At 33.5% G+C, this 20,080-nt stretch overlaps 1 pseudogene; it reads left to right on the forward strand.

Moving 5' to 3' along the window:
* The window catches only part of LOC127226140 (ribose-5-phosphate isomerase-like), a 43,115-nt pseudogene extending 28,751 nt beyond the window's left edge, over positions 1 to 14,364 (forward strand).
* The last annotated feature ends 5,716 nt before the right edge of the window (positions 14,365 to 20,080 follow it).

A 20,080-nucleotide genomic window follows, 5' to 3' on the forward strand; every position in this document is an offset into this window, starting at 1 on the left:
GAGGAAGCAGGGTTTTCATTTCCAGTAAGAATAGAATAATGTAATCTGTCTCAAACATTTATGTTAATCAATATAGAAAATATAGAAGGAATTTGTATGCTTCTATTAGAAGCAGGAGATGAAAAGTGGAAAGAAATTATCAGTGTGTCTAGGAATTGACACAGTGGGACCTTATTGCTTCTCGGGATTTGAGATTCTTGACTCATTAGGACTGTAAGAAATTAATGTCTTGGAGAAGATGGTTTTCATTGTTTTATATTCCCTGCTTCTCATGTGTCATGTTTTTGCCCTTCCTTATCAAATTTGTTATCTGTAGGTTCTGGTGTTTTTACCAGAGTAAACGAAATGCAAAAAAAAAAAAAAAAAAAAAAAAAAAAAAGGGAGAAACTTGAATATATTTTAAAAATGCTCAAAATGACTTCTTCTGTCCCATATATATTTGACAAAACTCCACATTTTAAAGATGTCCATTAGTAACTTTATGCATCAACTGGAGTGGAAAGAATTTTTTGCTCTTTCCCCTTTACACAGGAAATAATAAATAGAGGATTGCTTCTTTATTTCTGCCTATATGCTACATCTAAGATTCATTTATAGGCAGGAATAACTCTCTTTTCAAATGCTTTTGTGAGATGAGGACAGCTTCACATTTGCTGGGAAGGCTCAGTTCAGTAGCAAAATGATTGACTACTAGTGACTGATATGTAGGATTAGGCAGTTATAAAACTAGATGGGATTATAGCCTGAGTGTAACACATATGATCTGTACTTAACTCCTACATACTTCTGAAAAGCTGTTAGGCAAACTTGGAATAGTAGACTCGGTGTAATTTTCATGAAGCAATGTGGATGTGTACAATAAGAAGACATATAACGTTTTTTCGTGCTTGAGTCATCAGCTTTTGCAATTTATGTAAATAAATATACAATTAATATAGTACTTAGTAAATGAAAACCAATTATATCTTCATTTTATCCTTGCTAGATAGAACAGTACCATATAAAATACTACTTGCAATATTGCCATATGAGAATAACAGGTTTATTTTTATTTTTTTGTTCATGGCTTCTACAAATATAGACATACATAAGATGCAAAGAACAAAAAGCATTAAGAATGTAGTCTTCAAAATGAAACAGTAGGCAAAATATTGCTTATAGACTCCTCCCCTACTTTTATAAAAAGTGGATTTTTTTTCATTCAATGTATCATAATTAGAGTTTTTCTTTCTTCTATTCCTATCACTTCCTTGTTCTCTGGACCCACTTTCTTTCTGTCTCTCACTAGAAAACATCATCCTTCCAAAAGGTAACAAAGAAATCATAACAAAATAAAATATATGCAGCAAAAACTTCCATATCAAATTTGAGAAGGCAAACTAAGAGCTGGAAAAGATCTCTAAGAGGATGCACAAGAATTAGAGCACCTCCAACAGACACATACTTAGCAGTCCATAAAAATTACTATTACTACCTGAAAAACTACAATATCATATATGGAGCGGACGTGGTGCAGACCTGTGTAAGTGCTGTGCCTACTTCTTCAGTATCTGGGAGTTGATATGAGCTTTGCTCATGTTGTTTTAGAGAGGTCTTGTTATCCTGTTGTCCTGCATACCTTCTGGCTCTGAAACAGGCCTGGCTAGTGCCACTTGGCTCAGGTGAGTAAAAAGTCAACCATTTGCCAGCCTGGGTTCTGACACTCTGGGCTGGCTGGAGACATTTATTGGCCATAAAGTACTTTCCTTGTTAGCTGCCATTGTGGTGATCGTATGTCTGTGTAGCAATAGTAGAGAAAGAGAAGCAGAATCATTTGTGTATGGTGGAAAGAGGCATAACTGAGAAATGAAGGTAGTGAGTTACAGACTTATGTGGGTGGTCAGCTTGCCACCCAGGGCCATTGTGACATTCAGGCTTGGGATGCTGCCTAGGGCCATGTCTGAGACTATGCCCTGTAGCAGTAAAGTTTTAGTTGTTCTCCACAGCCCCTGTTAACACTGAAGGCTGTATGGAAGCCTTTAATATGTTCAACCTCCTGAGATCATGTTGCTGTACAAGGGACACACTACTGGGGCTATACTGAGATGGGTTCCTGTACTGTCTCTGGGGCTATGGTGATATCTAGGCCTGAACTGCTGCTGAGGACCATATCTGCATCCATGGTCCTAGTGCATCTGTGGTGTGTGTTGATGTCTGTGACCTACGTTACCATGGGAGATCATAGTAAACATGGACGTTGAAGTTTGAGGGCTGTGATAAGCTGGCCTTGCCCTTCATTGCTCTGGGACAACTGGTCCTATTCTGCTCTGAACACCATTGCAAGAGGACAGTTTTGTACCTCATGGGAGCACTGACACCGATACTCAAAAGAAATGTCCCCATCTTTCACCATGGGCTTGAAAGTGCTGGTCCCAATGGCCTGGACTTAGGTCAGCTGGCTATATCTCTTGCCTCAGGGATGGGATGTATGGCCAGCTCAGCTACCACCCAAACCCATATATTGGGCAGTATCATATTAGCTAATTGAGGTATTATGTATTTAAATTCCAATACGTCTTTTTAGTAACAAATTGAAACCATAACAAAGAATAAGACCATTGTATCGGTTGGATTTCCCAAGTATAATTTGGTGTGGAATAGTTAGTACTGTAAAGATGTATCTCTGCCTAGGGTGCCTTCTGAATGATGTACTAAAGAGATAAGTGGACAATAGGTATGCAAGAGAGGATAAGGCAGAACTTCCTGGTAGAGAGAGAGAAACTGGAAGGAAAAATCTAGCCTGTGATTTCACCAGAAGATTCAGAGCAAGTTTCATGTGCCATTCTAAGAAGAGGTAAACATTGGGTCCCTCATGTTGGAGAACAGAATACTCTCTGGAGAAAAGGGAGGCAAAATTATAGGAGTTAGAGGGAATAGAGGACACCAGCATTACATGGCCCACTGAATCTATGAAGCAGGTCTAACAGGAACTCCCAGAGATTGAAGTTGAAATCATAGATTCTGAATGGGTCTGTACAAAGTCATCTGCGTATATGTTATGGCTGTTTGCTTGGTGTTTTTGTGAGACTCTGAGGAGTGAAAGGAGGTACAACTCTGACTCATTTGCCTACTCTTGGGACTCTTGCTCCCTTTTCAGTTGTTATCTAGTTATCTAGTCTCAATTTGGAGGCTTTTACCTTGTTTAATTGTATCATGTTTTGCCATGTTTGCCGGTGTAGTCTCTTGGAGACCTGCTCTTTTCTGAAAGTGAAATTGAGAGGGACTGTATCTGTGGTAGATGGAAGACAGGAGTGACTAGAAGGAGTAGTGGGAGGCCAAATTATGATTGGGATATATCGTTAAAGAGAATAAGCTATTTTGAATTAAAAATAATAAAGAAAATTTATGTAAAAGACTTAAAACTATGTTCTTCTGTTAAGTTTAACACAACATTGAAAGAATATTGACTCTTTTCCTTTTAAATTATCTTTTTTCAAATATGATAAACTATAATTACAGTGTGTATCTCTACTTTTATTTATAAATTTTTTCGTGGAACTTATAACATGGAAGAGCCTTAAAATATAGGGACTAACTTTTAGGTCCTTTCACTATTTATAACTAGTGACTTTACAGAACTTCATTTAAAAAAAATACCAAAGTCTGAAATTGTGGCTCTTAGCCTGATGCTTTTATAATGATGTCCAGATGTAAATAGTCTCATAATTGGGTTTTTAGAAAGAAAATCTCTTCTCAGTAGTAATTTGCATTCTTATTATTTATTAATTTCCTATAATATATATATATATGTATATATATATATATACATGATTACTAGTATATTGTCAAATATAAAATTCCATTAAGAAAACTCAGATAAAATTTAAAGTCTGCCTCTTGGGTAAAATAGTTGAGTTTTGGTAGGTAATTGCAAAATAAATAAATAACAGCAAATAAAAAACAATAAAAACCTCTTTAATTCTAAATCTCAAAAGAAACTGTATACCATAAGAAGATGAAAGGGCATGAAATTAATAATATACATGGCAGTTAGTAGAGTAAGTACTGTTTAAGGAATGTGTATTTTCTACAAAATTAAATGGCAGAGAATTAATAATATACAGGGCAATTAGAAGAGTAAGCATGAGTAATTTTTACATACATGGTTATGTTTCTTTATTATATTAGCATTATACCTTATTTAATGAGGATAGCATAAGATTATACCTTTGCTATAAACAAAATTATTTACATATTCTTTAAGTTTGTCAACATTTATTAATACTGTACCCAATTTCCTTTTAACAATAAAAAATTTTCTAGGGTGAAGAATAATGAGCAATGTCTTCCATAGAATTATGTGATGAATGGCTAATTAAATTGTAATTTTTGTCTTTAATTGTTTCAAAAAAGAAAAAAAAGAGAGAGAGAGACAGTGTAATAGTTGTTGACCATGAAAATTAATGCAATTACAATGTGATAGAATTTTCATGAGAAAAAGAAAATAATCCCAATTAAGCAAGCCAAATACTCAGGGAAGAATAAAATTCATCTGGTGGACCAGTAAAAAATATCAAGAGTTACATGATTATAAAAAAGTCTCTGGACATGTATTGATTTAAACTACAATAGTTGCAACAGTGATATTTTATTAAGTTGGGAAGTCCAAGTATTCAGTGTTTATTGGTTTTATTTTTCCAATGTTCTAATTGTTTTAATTATTTTCCTTTGGGGTATAGGATACCTTTGTAGCAAATGATTCACACCAGAACTGAATATGGAAAATTCTGATTCAGGAAGTAAAACCATCATGGTATTCATCCATTTGTCTCATATTGTCTCCCAACCTATCATTTCATATATCTTTGCTAAAAGTGGAAGCTAGATTTGTGGAATTGAATATCCTTTATGAATTTTCAGTGAAAGAGTGATAAAAGGTAATCATGGACACATATAAATAATCCTACACTACAACATTTGCCATGAAAAGGTTCAAACAGCTCTCTATAATATTCCAGAAAGAATTCAAACACTGGATAGTCGAATTTTGTCTTTAACTACAAAGAGCATTAGGCCAGATGTAGAGCAACATGTCACTCAGTAAAGGCCTCAAAGCTTCAAAGTAAAGACTGTGAAGAAAAATGAGGATTGAATTCTGACAGCAAGGATTTATTTAGTTACTAAAATAAAAAGTTTAACATACAAAAATTTATTTTTACATAATGAAGTGTCTAAACTGTTTTGTTTTGATACTAAATAAAACAATTTCTTAATTGTAAATTCTATTCTTTTGTCTTTTAAATGAACTGAAATGTGTTTTATAATTTATGAATAAGTAAGAAAATACAAATGTAAAACTTTAATGATATATTCAAAATATGGAAATGAATGATGTGTTCTTATTTTGCATGCTCTTAAATATACTTTCATTTAAAAAAATACATAAATTTATTTATTTATTTTATACCCTGGCTGCAGTATGCCCTTCTTCCTCTTCTCCTAATCCCTCCATTAAATCTCCCTATTGCCTTTCCCATCCATTCCTCCTACATTTCTGTTCAGAAATGGAAGACCTCCCATAGATTTTGATAAAACATGGCATGACAACTTGGAGTAAAATGAAGAATCTCACCTTATACTAAGACTGAACAAGGCAATCCATTTTGAGCAAGAGGGTCCCGAATTTTGCCAATTTAAAGTTATCTAATATCTAATCACCACAGATTACATACAAAATATTATGAGTAAAGTAAGCCAGTCACCTTAACTCTCAGAATGTCATTCCAAGATTCCCTCAATCATTTAATAATCTTCGGTGACTACACACATTCTAAGAAAAGCTGGTCCCTTGATAGGTGTAATGGCTAGGTTTTCAGTTGTTATAACAACAGAAAACTAAATTTTAAGTTGAATTTATAAACATAGAGGCATACAGTTTTAATCAAAGCACAATAAATAGATGAAATTACTGCTATCTCTCTGGTTCTTATGCAATATGTGGTGAAGGACTGATGTACCATGTGTGTTCCTTATCATGATACCCAGCTCACTCAGACTACAGCAAATAAGCAATTTGACAACTAAAACCTTGGAAACCATGAGACAAAACACACACAGTCTTTCTCTTAAGTTGGTGTCTTTTTCAGGTATTTTCAGGACTGAAAAGTCTATCTAGTTCACTGTTTAAATCATGACATTTGTGAAAAAGTGGTGACCTTCCATGTATATAATGAACAAATTTTAATAGAAGTTAATATAGTTCTATGGTGGTGGTGGTGCTTAAATATAAAATGAATTGTTTTTATATAAATAAATTTATAAAAGAAATGCAAATATTCAGATGTATGCTCATGTATATTTATTTATAATCTGCATACTTATAAGAATAATATGTAAATTCATACACAAAGGCATGTATGGGTAGCATATCTTTCTTTTAAAGAGTCATTGGATGTGGTGATATATTAGTTTGATTTATTAAAACTTGCCTGAGGATTCAGAATGTAAAGTCAGCCTCAAGCTACAGAGATAAGGCAGAGGAAGAACACACCTTTAATCCCAGGACTCAGGATTAAGAAGTGGACAGATATCTGAGCCCAAGACCACCCTGGGATACCTGAGAATGAATTGGAGCTCATGCCTTTAATCCCAGGATTTGAGAGGTATAAAATGTAGAAGTATTAATTCTCTAGCCACATTGAGGATAGGAAGACACTGAAGTCTCTAACTATGTTGAGAAGAGCATAGTAGTCTAAGTGAATCTGAGGAGCAATGAAGTTCGGAGCAGTTTTAGGACCACCTTTTTGTGTTAGCTGAGATAGAAGTAAAAGCTAATGTCGAGCTGCTTTGTTTGTCTGATCTTCAGCTTGATGCAGGAACCCCAATATCTGCTCCTGGGTTATTTTTTTTTGTGTTATATTATATATATATACATATATATATATATGTATATATATAATTATTTTAAAATCTTAAAAAGACACAACCTTTGAATTTATTTCAGAAAAATCTAAGCATTAACAAATGATTCTGATGAGAAAATGTTGCTTTCAAATTAAAGTAATTGAAAGCATCATTGATTACTTTATTTTCCCTGTATACTTACAATAAGGAAGATACTAATATGTTCATTCATAAATTATATTCTCAAATAATTTAATATTTTATTGTCAAAATATTGAATAAAGTAATCATCACTCAGAAGTTATATAAAACACATATGTAAATGTGTACTTGCTTTGAAGCAGATTAAACATATATATATATATGTATATATAGTCCAGATTGATAACATTTGCTTATGAATACAGAGTAGTAATAAAATATTACCACATATGTGTTTTAAGGAATGTTTAAGGAATGTGTTGTATAAATATTTATCATGTGTCTTTGTTTCTGACTCTCCTTTCTTATGATAATTAAAATGTTAATATTTTCTGCCTTTCTAGGCCAATTTTGTCCCATTTTCTATCATTGTTGTGTTATCTCAGGATTATCCTTACACATATTTTAATCTCTAAGACCATATGAAGTATACTCAAGTACATGATTATAGGACCCTTGACCTGGTTACTATTTCATATGGGGAAAAAGTTTAAATGCAAATCTTATAATATTCTTAAGCAGTTCAAAGCAAACTCCAATGAAATGTTGCTCCTGATATTTTTCCTTCTAAACTTAAATCTAGAATAAGGAATTTGAGAATACCTAATCATTACATACTCTATAAATGTATGACCTGGGTCCCTTCAAACCCATTGTATAGGAGATTTGGGGCATAGTCTAAAATCGCTTTTGTTTAGATAAGAGTTTAAGTAAGTGACTATGTAAAATATAAAGCCAGTTACTCTAGAAACTGTCTTTACATAATATTGGTTAATATATTTAAAATAAATTTTAAAATCTTTAAAATGACTTATTGTGTTTTGCTTACTTTGTTTTATTTAGCAAGTGGAAGGATTCCAAAACCCATTTACCAGACATGTAGATTAATTAAGTCTGGTAATTTAGATCAATATTGTCTTAATATTCATTCTGAACTGTTCTTAGCTTTCATAGAAAACTTATAAAAATAAGCCATCTGTTACATTGATATTCATATACTTATTGACATATTTTGACTAATTAGTCCATATCTTGTTAGAAATGGGTATTAGATTCATTACTTCCCAGTCCAAAAAAGAATTATAGATAGGTATTTTAAAACTTGTCCACATGAAATATTCTATAATTTTATGTTTTCTAATTATTTATGGCATAAATATTGTGTAGTCTGGTTACTAGAAAAGTATAGCACAGGAAAAGGGCTTATTTCTGATAAAAAAGTTCAAATCCAGTTATAACAGTTACAATAAGAACAAAATCTGATGGATTAGATAGGGCAATGGAGCTATGGCATCAAGAGGGTCCCTTTCTATCTTGTCTGTCACAAAAATTGACTAAAATTACAAATGACTTATTAAAAATAATATACAAAATAATGCAACCTCCTCTAATAATAATGCAAATCTGTAAATTGTAATCCATGAAGTATCCGGAACAATCAAGATTGCTACTATCCTCATTGAGAGATGGCAGGAGAAAAATAAGTATTTATTCTCTGCGAGGACCAAATTTGACTTGAAGTTCAATGTTTCCAGAAGAATGAAAACATTGTTTTGATATTAAACATGCATACACACACAGAGAGAAACACACCTGAAAGACTATGGTATGTCTAGAGCTCATTTTTATATAAAGAAATTACATTTTGACAGAAGTTTGTTACATTCACTGTGTATTGACTATAAGCATCATTTTAATGTGCTGAATTATGTTATAGAAGTTGATCAATTCCAGGTGTTGATTTGTCTTTAATTTATCTAGTACATCAAGCATGTGTGCTTAAATAAAACTTTTCATTTGCCTTATCTGTATCAAATTGCAGCATCAAAAGTTATCTCACCTGCAGCTCTCAGAAGCAAGAGACTTGCTACAGAAGCAAGAGACTTGCTAATCAAACCATTTCTCTTGGCACCTGTAGCTTGTTTCTGACATTTTCGTGACCTTAGGTCCATGGGGACCAACCTGCAGGGAACAGAAGCATTGCTGCATGTGACTTTTAGATCATATGTAACTTTACTGCAGCTGTGACCACTTTAGCTAATGCTGGCTTTCTGACCCTTGACTCCTAGCAGAAATGGTTTTTTGAAAATGAAATGATGCCCAGACCATTCCCTAGTGATACAACCTGGATCTAAAAATGAATTGATGATTAATTTTTACTGACCTTCATTTTCAGTGTACTCTGTGACCTTGCTATGTTTAAATGACTAATACTCTCTTCTATAGCAGATGAACATTGAAATGTACAGATACTCATTTTTATTCTTATATGAAATACCTGGATAATTGACTTCAAATTAATATTTGCTTTGATTGAAATTCTTTCCCAAAACTAAATAGATCTCTTAATTTCTGTGTGACAAATGCCAGTTTTGAATTTTGTTTTTCTTTTTTCTTTTTCTTTTTTTTTTTTTTTTGCTTTTAAAAATGATTAGTTTCTCAGAATGCAGAAAGGGTTAAGTAAAACAAAACAGACAAACAAAAAAGACATTTGTCTTATATAATAAGCTGAAGTGTTTTTACTATTTAGTATATGGCGATGACTGTAATAGCCCAATAAATAATATTTCTAGGGTGGTATTGTAGAACAAATATGAATAAACTTATTAAAAGCTTACTAGTCAATTGCATATGATTTATATTCAATATTGTTACAAATAAGTCAGCACTTTGATTAATATGATGTAGTGATAAAGCGATAAAGCTTTTTCCTGATAAAAGCAAACTCTTTATACAGGATAAACAATTTAAACTCCACCAATCCATAGAGATATAGGCTATTTTGACAGTGATTCTCATTTACTATTGTTTTGTTCATGCATTAAGACTTCCTCATGAATATGTCTATTATTATGTGTGAAAACCAGGCCATTCGATCACTTCACTGTGCTTGCTGGCCTCAGGTCTATGAAGAGAAAACAGTTCTTCTCTTGATCTAGCTCTCACTGGATTTCTATGATGATAGAAGCCAGTTTCAGATAGAAATAATTCTCTAATTGATTCTGGGAGTGATATAGGGAGTCTTGGGGAAATTAAACTCTCTACCTCAAGAATTGTTAACAATACTGTACTCCTGCTCTGGGAATACCTAAAGAGGTATTTTCAACATTTTCAAGTTTATGTGAACCCAAATCATGGTGAAATGAGGATTATAATACCAGATTGGATCTGAATAAAAACAAAAGACAAATAGGAAGGAAAATGTATACTTCTCCTAATAGGAAGGAAGGAGTAACTTCCTGTTCACTAGCATTCCATGACAAAGCAGATTTTACCCAGTTGTGACATTCTACCCTAAGAACGTTACATTTCAAAATAAATAGAATAATTAATATATTGAAATATATACATCCATGCATTTGCCTTCAAGTATAAAGGATGTTGGATTCCTTTGAGCTGGAATGAGAGGTGGTTATGAATTTCTTGGTATGATTGCTAGGAAGTGAACTTGTTCTGTAAGAGCACCAAGTATTAACTTCTTAGACAAATTCCCATCTACAGGATCTATAGACAAGCTTCCTCATCTTTTCTTTAGCCTGCTTCTAATGTCAGCCTTATTTATCACATGGTAGGGAACAACAGACCTTCTTATTGGTATAATTAATTCAGTTTACTTGACAAGTGTTACTTTACCACCTATCACAACTATGAAGGAATGTACTGAAAATTTTCTGAGAACACAGTTTCTCTTGTTTCAGTGTAGGAGTTTTTTTGTGTGTTTGTGTGTGTGGGGGGGTGGGTGTTTTCTGGGTGTCTTTCATATTTGAATTAACAAAAACATTTTTTGTGGTCTTTTACAACCTAAGTGAAAGCAATGGATTAGATGGACAGAAACATGAAGGAATCTTCTCTGGTTTTGTTTCTGTAGCTGTAATAAAACACAGCCCAAAAGCAACTTGTGGTAGAAAAAAAATTATTTTATCTTTTAAAAAAATGACCTTTACTGCCCTCTTTAATTTATTTTATTCTCATTTGCATTAATCTTCTTTCAGGTATTTCTGGGACAGTCTAACTAATCTATTTAGGTCCCATGTGTCATCCTCTGAGGACGTAAATTCAAGTAATGGAGATTCTAATTTTCTTTTTCAAAATTATAGACAATATGCCAGACAGACACCACTTGCATTCCCTAAAGGATTTTATGTATTTAAATTTGAAGATAGACTGGTAGGTAACAAGTTAAATATTATTAGGCATTGATGTCAGTGGTGGTGGATATCCATCCCTTCTTCATAAGCATCACTTATATTAGAATCAAACATTCTAGGAATCTGATTACTAGTTTAAATAATGGGAACAGTGTCATAGTTGCTCAATGAGCAGATATAATTACAAATTGTCTGGAAGGTCATATGCTATAATTATTTAACATTTTTAGGTTTTTATATAACAAGTAATTTATGATATAGAACAAAAAAATATACTATTCCCCTCTTAAGAGTCAATTAAAATGGGCCTGTCAATAACATTGGCAGGGAAACATAGTTCAGAAAAAATGAATGTTAAGAGACTTTAAATGAGGTGTAAAGCCTTATTGAAGTTTAGATGAGAAAGATCTTAATTTTGAACATTGCTCATTCTCACGCCAGGAGAGTATGTATGTCTTAGCAAATATCTTTAGACATTGCTCACTGTCTATCTTTGAGAGATGACTAAGGTGCTCTAAATTAAGTTACCTGCCTTCTTCACCTTCTTATCTGGACACACAGACATCTCTCTCTCTCTCTACACCCCTTTCTCTCTCTGCCCCCTCTCTCTCACACACACACAACTTTAATAATTTTATATTGACACAATATTTACTGATCCTTGCAAATTTTCAGAATTTGAAAAAAAAAATGTTAATGATTTAATATAAAAATCATGCCTTAGGTTCAATTTTAATATAGGAAGTAAGTAATGGGATTTCTTAATTTATTATTATATTTGATTCATTCTTCTGATTAATCTTGTGAAAGAAATTATTTTTGACCATATATAATAAATTTTATATACATATGCATATATAGATATGTATATATGTTTGTATGTATATAGTTTAGCAAACTTTACCCTTCTGTAGGAATATATTGATATTTGAGCTATAATTTCTATTTAATTTATAACAAATTGAACTTTTTTATTTAAATTTGAAACAAGATTGTTGTACATGTCAATCCCATTTCCCTCACTGTCCAGTCTTCCCCTGTTCTCACCAACTCTCATCCCATCCCCTTTCTGCTCCGCAGGGAGGGTGAGGCCTTTCAGGGGGAGTCTTCAAAGTCTGTCATATCATTTGTGTATAGGCTGAGAGAGTATCCCTCTATGTGGAATGGGCTCCCAAATTCCATTCTTATACTAGGGATAAATACTGATCCATTATCAGAGGCCCCATTGACTGCCCAGTCCTCCTAATTAACACCATCATTCACGGAGTCTTGGTCGGTCCTATGCTGGTTTCCCAGCTATCAGACTGGAGTACATGAGCTCCCCCTTTTTCAGACAAATTGAATTTTAAAATGGATCAAATGTATTACTTAATAAACTGCTAACTTATTAAAGAGAATGCTTTTCTTTAAAACAAGATAGTATTAGTTCATATTTGTCCATCAAAATATTTATACTATTAATAAGAATATTGTCCTCAGTTGGTTTATTAACTCTAAAATCTCAAAATGAGATTTTACACAAACCACAAATACATTTTATATAAGGAAGGAAAGACTTTTAGCAATGCTTTAAAATTGGTTTCTATATACTAAGATTGATAGGAGGTGGCACGCTTTATAATCAGTTGATCTGAGTGTTCTCTTAAGTGTATTCTGCCAGGAATGCATTAAATCACACTTGCTGCCCTAAACTAGTCTTTAATGCTTTTCTGTCTCAGACCCCAATCTTTTTTATACAAGAAGCTGTTTTTTACTGTCTTTCATGCCTTGTCTTCTTTTTTTCTTGAATATATATGATGGCTCACTTTGATATCATTGTTATTATTACATTTCCCCAAAAGCGACAAAACAGTATTAAATAGCCTCCAATAATCTGTAAACAAAGTTATAAATACCAAAGTGAGAAATATAATGACACACTAAGTTGGAAACAATGTACAGGCTATCAGATCACAGTGATGTTGTAAACAAATAGTAATTACATAGTAGCACTATCACGTACTTGGAAAGAGTTTGAGTTGCTAAGAGAGAGAGAACCTCATTGTCTGGAGGTTGTGAGTAGGTACTGAGGTTGGAGAGTAATAGGGAGATAGAGTCTATTCAAGACAATATGAAAGGTCATTAAGAGAGGCTGGAGCAAGGTGGCAGGATGAAGCACCGGGGCCGTCAGGCCCTTCAGCACCCTCTACTGGCGGGTCATGGCCCAACTTTCCCGGGCAGGGGCGGAACAACTGGGGCATCTTGGGTTCCCAGGTGCAGCTGCTGGGACATGCACACTCTGAGACCTGCTGCAACAAGGCCCAGCCCCTTCCAGGATGTCCAAGGCTGAGGAAGCTAAGAAGCTGGCGAGCCACAGGGCGGTGGAGAACCACATGAAGAATAACCAAGTGCTGCCAATTGGGAGTGGTTCTACAATTGTCCATGCTGTGCAGCGAATAGCTGAATGAGTGAAGCAAGAGACTTCAACCTCGTCTGCATTCCCACATCCTTCCAGGCCAGACAGTTTATCTTGCAGTATGGCTTAACCCTCAGCGACCAGGATCAACACTCAGAGATTAACTTTGCCATTGATGGTGTTGATGCGGTGGATGCCGAGCTCAATCTCATTAAGGGCGGTGGAGACTACCTGACTCCGGAGAATATTGTGGCTGGTTATGCCAGTCGCTTCATTGTCATCGCTGATTTCAGGAAAGATTCAAAGAACCTTGGAGACTGGTGGCACAATGGCATCCCTATTGAGGTCATCCCAATGGCCTACGTCCCAGTAAGCCGAGCTGTGACTTGTAAGTTTGGGGGCGATGTGGAACTTCAAATGGCTGTCAACAAGGCAGGGCCTGTGGTGACAGATAATGGAAATTTTATCCTGGACTGTAAGTTTGACCGGGTATGCAAGTGGAGTGAAGTAAACACAACTATCAAAATGACTTCAGGTGTGGTGGACACCGGCTTGTTCATCAACATGGCAGAGAGAGTCTACTTTGGGATGCAGGATGGCTCAGTGAACATGAGGGAGAAGCCCTTCTGATCCTGCAAGGAGCAGGGTGCTCACCTTGAGTCTCCAGGCCAGGCACAGTGGACATGCCTCTCCAGGAGCCTTTGCTTTAATGAACCTTAATATAGCTGTCCACAGTGCCAGAGTGGCTGGCCATGGGTGGGTGGGTGAGGGGGTAGTCAATTCCAGTCTTATGAAGTATTGCTATGTGTATTTTTAAAAAGAAATTTAAATATATACATTTTACTATTAAAATATTCAGTTTTTTTTATAAAATAAAACTTGATTTTATGTTTTATATGAAACATTTAACAAAAACAACAACAACAACAAATAAAATGTATAAAAACAGGAGGTCAGGACTGTCTGTGAATGATTTGCCTTGACCTGTTGGTTGAGTTTCTGAGGTTTTGGATTTGCTGAGAAATAACATGGCATTTCCTTAAGCCAGCTAGCAGTGTCTCCTGATGCCTTATGGGAAACCTTATTTACTTTCCTGCCATGCTCTGTTCTGTTTAAGTTGTTTTCATTGTACCACTCCCAAATCCTAATTACATTTTTACGATCAGGTTTACAGGAGTCTTAGTGGAGCAGTAGGGTTTGTACTGACTTGGGGATAAACTCTCAGGTGAGATGCATCTTCTCTGGGACCCTGGCTTTGTTTGGGTCCTGCTGTTGGAGGAACATGGTGGGGAGCTATTGCCTGCTGGCAGGGCACAGCACGATGCGAGATGTGAAGAACTTAATTTTTGATGTTGAATGCTTTTCTTTATGTTAATATTGTTTGGTTCTCTAATAATAATAATACCTTATGACTTGGCATCAGAAGCTGTCACTTCTAAGTGCTGTTTGAAGGTTGAAATAAATATTGTTGTTCTATTAAAAAAAGAAAGAAAGAAGGAAAGGTGATGAAAAGGAAAGACGTTTTCCTTCTGGAGGATAATTCTGAATGAGTTGCGGAATATATTATACAACAATTTCTCAGAGGATACTTCATATTTAGTAATCAAAGCATATTAATAATTAATGTAAGAGCTTAATTAAGGAAGAAACTTAAAATAGAAGTATCAGAAAGGGATCACTATAGATAGAATTACAGGGGCCCCTGGAAGCTGGAAGTAGAAGGGCACGACAGGACAGAGAGAAAACCCTTATTTTATAGCATTTACAGAAAAACGGGAAACCTGACCATGGAAAAAAAGCCAGTAAATTGGTTGGATCACTGTTGTTTGTTTTGAGTGGCAGACATCATAAGCACATTTGTTGACAAATTCCTGTTCTATTTATAGGACACAGGGACCATCTTTTTTTTTTTTTTTTTTTTTTTGCATTTATTTGTGTAATTAGAACATATGACTGAATTTAACTCTGTGAATTACATTTTTTTTCTGTGAAATAAGAGATGGTTGGCTCTGAATATATTATCTTCACTTTTGAAATGAGTAATACTATTTTGTTATTGTCCTATAGAGTTTGTTTCCCTGGGATAAATATCAGTCAACTTGAAAAATTATATCATTAATTATCCATATCTTCCCACATATTAAACTGTACTAGAATGTCTGACAACTTGTAAAGATGAGTTGCTTTAAAAATTACAAAATTATTTTACTATTACCTTTAATTCTGAACATTTAAAACAAAATAATATATTTAAGATTCAATCCAATGTATATTTCAATCTCAAATTTTTCTTTTTTAGAGCAGATGCAGAAAAATCTATGAAAGCATTTTAAAGGACTCTAAATATTATTTCTGCATAGTACACGAGAGAATACTCTTTAACATTTTACTAAATCCAAAACAGGAAAAAACAAACTAAATTTCTAAATCATTACTTTAGAGATTGTATATTTAATTCCATTTTAAATGGCCATGTAAAATATAATGTTTCTTTTGTTAATATAACCTTAATTTCAAAATTAATTTCCAATATTTGAAATTATAGAAACTGTAAGATATGTATTCCATATATAATGAAGAAATATAACATTTTCTGGAAAATTACAGCAAAAGGCTTTTTTAATATGTAATTTTATTAAAAATTTAGCAACACACATCTACATTCATATGTTAGTGTGATTCACATTATATTATATACAGTACATTAAGAAAAGTATATTAACTTTTTATGTATTGCACATACATATACATATTATTATGTTAGTATTTACATGTATGTGTAGACATTTGATAGGTTATTTTAATACATTATATTTTGTAAACGTTACATTTTAAATCTGGTGTATACAAAGATTCCTTTTAATTAGGTTTTTGTGAAATGGAGATACCATAATAGAGGGAGTCATTGTAGATATAAAGAGAAATCTGGCACTATGAAAATGTCCAAAGATCTACAAGGATGATCCCAGCTAACAATCTAAGCAATAGTGGAGAGGCTACCTTCAACGCCCTTCCCTGATAATGAGATTGATGATTATCTTATATGCCATCCTAGAGCATTCATCCAGTAGCTGATGGAAGCAGAGGCAGATAAACACAGCAAAACAGTGAGCCAAACTCCTGGAATCCAGTTGCAGAAAGGGAGGAGTGATGACCAAGGGTGTCAAGACCAGACTGGAAAACCCCTCAAAAACAGATTACTTGAACAATAGAGAGGTATTGATCTCAGACTGATAGCTGGGTAACCAGAATATGACCGACATAGAACCCTTGAATGTATGTGTCAATTAGGAGTACTGGCCAGTCTGTGAGACCTATGGTAGTAAATCAGTATTCATTCCTAGTGTACCAATGGACTTTGGGAGTCCATTCCACATAGGGGGATATTCTCTCAGTCTAGACACACAGAAGAGGGCCTAGGCCCTGCTCCAAATGATGTGACATTCTTTGAAGATTCCCCATGGAAGGCTTCCCTCTCCTAGGGGAGCAGAAAGGAGATGAGATAGAGGGTAAGTGGGGGACAGAGGTTGAGGGGAGGGAGAGGGAACTGGGATTGACATGAAAAACAAGACTAATTCTAATTCAAATAAAAAAATGTATATAAAAAAGAGAATACAATCAATGCTAATCTTCCAGGGTACATGTTTCCACATTCAGGCTGAGTGCTTTTAGTAGCACATGCTAACCTGCAAATTTTATTTATCTTAACAGGTGGATATTAATTCATTTTATAAATGTAATGCATTTTCATTATCCATTCATCATTTGATGCATATATATATATATATATATATGTATATATATATAACCTTACCAAACTGTGATTGCTAAGAACATAGATGTAATCAATGAAGGCAAGCATGCATCTCAGAGTCCTTTGGGAAAGCTCTATGAATGGATCTTGTGGTAGCATGATTTCTGGCTTCTTGAGAAACTGCCACACTTATTTCCATAGTGACTGTACTAGTGTGCATCTCCATCAGCACTGAAGCTTCTCTTTTTTCAGCACACTAACGAGCTTTTCCTCTTATTCATTTTATTAACTTTGGGCATTTTGACTGGGACAAAATGAATTTTCAAAATACTTTTAATTTGCATCTGAATCAAGGCTAAGAAAGTTGAATATTTTTAAAGAGTTGTTTACCAACTTGTGTTTGATCTTTTGATAACTGTGTTTAGTTCTATACCCATATTATTGGGTTATTTAGCTTCTTGATGTTTACCTTTTCAAGTGTCTTGTGTGTTCTACGTACTTTGTCATATATAAAAAGTGTAAAGTTATTTTTCCCATTCTGCAAAGAATGTTCCTTTGCTCTGATTAATGGTGGCATCTTATATATAAGAATGTTTTGCTTTAAGAGTTCACCTTTATTAATTTTTGATCTTAATGCCTATTCTATTTGGATCCTATTCACTTAGTCCTTCCTATGATAATAATTTTCCATTTATTTAATACTTCCTCTTTTATCAGATATACAAGAATTGGTTTTCTTGAGGTCCTTGAGCTATTGGAGTTGAGTTTGTACAATGATAAATATAGGTCCATTTTCATTTTTTGATCAAAAGCTACACATATTGACCAGTAAGATGCTATTTCTTTTTCAGTATGCATTTTCGGTTTCTTTTTAAATGAAGTTGGGTATAGATGTGTGGAATTATTTTGAAGTCTTCAACTATTTTCTACCAAAAAACATACCTGTTTTTATGCCAATGCTTTTATTATTACTATCAATCTGTTATTCAACTTGAAACCTAGGAGGATAATATTATCATCTATCATTTTATTATTCAGGATAATTTTTATATTTCCATGTGAAAGTTAACATTTTTTAAACATGTTTTTGAAAACATGTGATGGAATTTTGCTGGGAATGATACAGCAACTGTACACTGCTTTTGTTAGGATGGTAATTTTTACAATATTAATCTTACCCATCCATGAGTATGGGGATCTTGCCTCATTGTAATGTCTTTTTAAAATTATTTTGTCAGTGTATTAACATTTTATTACTCGATTAAAATCATTGTAACATATTTTAAGACCTTTTACAAACACTGTTTACATGATTTCTTTCTGATTCTAATTATTATTTGTATGTAGGAAGTTTACTAATCTTTGTGAGTTAACTTTGTATCCTGCTACTTTTCTGAGAGTGTTTTTCAGCTGCAAAAGTTTATGGATAAAGATATTAGTGTCTTCTATGTACAAATCAGATGCAAATAAGGATACTTCAACTTCTTTCTGGTTGTCCCCCTTAATCTATACTGTTTAGCATCATAAACTTTCATATGACAATATCATCAAATGAGTTGATTTGAATCTAAATATATCATAGTAAATGTTTATTTATTTTCTTTTTATTTTTACCAAATCTTGTGCAGCATATTGAGGCAAATACAAATCAAGGGATATTTTTTTTACTCATTTTTTCTTGTTGCTGTCACAGAAACATATTGGACAAGAAATCTAAGGAAGATAAGATTTATTTTTGTTAACAGTGTATACAGTCCATCATGAAAATTCCTTGTAGCATGACCTTGAGGGAGTAAGGCATTTTGCATCACTGTCTGGAAGGAGACTGCTCAATCTACTTTTCTGTTCTGTGTATTCTGGATCTTCATCCCATAGAATGGTACATCCCACAATTAATGTGGTTATTCCAAATAAATAATGTTAATATAGACATTGCTTCATATGGATTGATGCAGTGATGTGTTTCCATGTTTAATCTAGATTCAAAGTTGACAATCAAACACAGGTGCTCACCTCAGTAGATGACATTGCAGAAAGCAGAGTTAAATGTTCTCACTATACTATGAGTGCTTAAGAAGTATGAATTGAAGGTCAGAATAGTATGTAGGTTAAAATTATGAATTCTGAACGTAGATTGCAAAAGGCCCTTAATTAATGGACTGAAAAGTAAAGAAACTAAAGAAATCTCTAAAAACATGTTTTTAATATAAAATTATATAATTAACAATTTTTGATACTTTCGAGTGCTTAGAAGAACATGAATGCAGGAGTTAGAAATAAACTGCATATTCAGATGAGCCACCTATAATTTTACTTGAGAAACAACACCCCTGTTGTAATAATTCTAACGTCATTTAATTGGTATAGTTGCCATGTAGTAACACAAAACAATTGTGTCTACATCAGAGTGCCTTCTATTTGTATTCAAGTTTACCAATTCAATAATTATTTAATAAGTTCCTAATAAGTTTTATAATATTAAATATAATACTTTTGATATTTAAGTTCATGCATGTTCAAAATTGTTGATATGCAAGAAAGAAGTTGATGTTTATATAATTATATTTTATTAAATGGTATGATTAGTATTGGGAGTGAGGAGATATGTGTGAAAAATGAAATTAGATATTTCAAAGGAGGTAGTATAGAAAAAATTTTTAAATAACGACTATATGAAAAATAAGAACTTATTAAAAACTT

Source organism: Phodopus roborovskii, unplaced genomic scaffold (assembly GCF_943737965.1).
Source record: "Phodopus roborovskii unplaced genomic scaffold, PHOROB, whole genome shotgun sequence".
Classification (NCBI taxonomy): domain Eukaryota; kingdom Metazoa; phylum Chordata; class Mammalia; order Rodentia; family Cricetidae; genus Phodopus; species Phodopus roborovskii.